Source organism: Natator depressus, chromosome 21, assembly GCF_965152275.1.
Source record: "Natator depressus isolate rNatDep1 chromosome 21, rNatDep2.hap1, whole genome shotgun sequence".
Lineage (NCBI taxonomy): Eukaryota > Metazoa > Chordata > Testudines > Cheloniidae > Natator > Natator depressus.
In genome coordinates, this window is record NC_134254.1 from 4,229,459 (window position 1) to 4,231,149 (window position 1,691).

At 45.5% G+C, this 1,691-nt stretch overlaps 1 non-coding gene across 1 annotated transcript; it reads left to right on the forward strand.

Annotated features, from left to right (window-relative positions):
• The first annotated feature begins 554 nt into the window (after positions 1 to 554).
• Positions 555 to 845, forward strand: LOC141975836 (18S ribosomal RNA). Its single transcript, XR_012636012.1, has one exon. It is a non-coding gene; the product is annotated as an 18S ribosomal RNA (ribosomal RNA).
• The last annotated feature ends 846 nt before the right edge of the window (positions 846 to 1,691 follow it).

Sequence of the window (1,691 nt, forward strand, 5' to 3'; positions counted from 1 at the left end):
GGAGAATCGCCATGGAATTTCAAAGGCACATTCAAAACCTTGATGGGATCTTTGAAAAGGGTCACTCATTTTAGATGCTTTAAAGTTGGCAGTCTAAGCCCCATTCCATATCCCTTTTTGTCCGTCTGCTCTGTTGGCTCCAAAAGGACATTAGCACACTTCTGCCCAGAATTCAGCATGCCAGAATTCAGCATTCCAAACTTGTGTGATGCAGATATTGTAGCAGAGTGGCATCCTTTTCTTAAGTTATCCTGTGTCCCCTACCGGAATTGTTCATATGTTTCTTAAATATATAGGGACAATGTCACTAGTGCTGGTGTAGTGTGGTATAAATTACACATCCCTGCTCCAAAAGAGCTCCCTTGTGCAATGCTGTCACACATGGGCAGTTTTTCTTCACATCTCGGCTTGACAAGGAGCCTCACTGGTAAAGGTTTGTCACAGGATAAGCTATGGTTTCGTGGTTTTCCCTTTCCCCCCACCCCTCTTCCCTCACTCATCACATGACGGAGAGAACTGATGACTGAGCAAGGCCTTCTGGCAAATTAAAAAGCCAGCCTTCCTGCGAAGTATGGGAGATCAGCTGTTTGCTAGGGAAGCTGTTTCAACAGAACAGACTAGTGTGAGACTCTCTATGAAGAGAGCTGGGGAGAAAGCCCAGGGGAAGATGCTTGTGAGGAGGCAGGACATAGACTTTCAATGGTACTTCCTGGGCCTACCATGGTGACAACGGGTAATGGGCAATCAGGGTTCAGTTCTGGAGAGGGAGCCTGAGAAACGGCTACCACATTCAAGCAAGGCAGCAGACGCGCAAATTACCCACTCCTGACCCGGGGAGATAGTGATGAAAAATAACAATACAGGACTCCATAAATGCTGAAACTGTCTGCCAGTCACACCTGTACCTATTCACACAATGCACAGTCAACCTGTGGAACTCCTTGCCAGAGGTTGTTGTGAAAGCCAAGACTATAACAGGGTTCCACAAAAAACCTAGATAAATTCAGGAACATCAATGGCTATTGGCCAGATGGGCAGGGATGATGTCCCGAGCCTCTATTTGCCAGAAGCTGGGAATAGGCAACAGAGAATGGATCACTTGATGAGTACCTGTTCTGTTCATTCCCTCTGGGGCACCTGGCATTGGCCACCGTCGGAAGACAGGCTACGGGGCTAGATGGACCTTTGATCTGATCCAGTGTGGCCGTTCTTATGCCAACTTCCCATTACCCTTGTAGACAGCAGTAATATCTTTCCAAATCCACAATGGGTGACATGCTCATGATGAAGGAATGCTCACTTCAGTAGTGAGTTTGTAATTCTCCTAATATTGAAATTATAAAAATGGAGGAGGTGGCCATCCATGCAGAATGTCTACAAGGGGAATAGGAGTCTAGACACTCAAACAGGGTCAGCTTGATAAGTGGAACCATCTTGCCCCTAAAGGGACACCAGATAACCAATGAGCACATCTTGAAAAATTATGTGCCATATGCCAGCCAGTAAGAATGCAATATGCATATTCTAGATGAGCTGAAGCATGAGCAGTTTGATCAGTGATGTGGTTCATGACTTCTAATTGGTTTTAAATTTTCAGATAGTCCAGAATGTGATGTGGCACAATGAACCTGACACAAATGTAGCATTACATCTAGCAAGTGATCCATCATGTGGAGTGCACATTTTCTTAC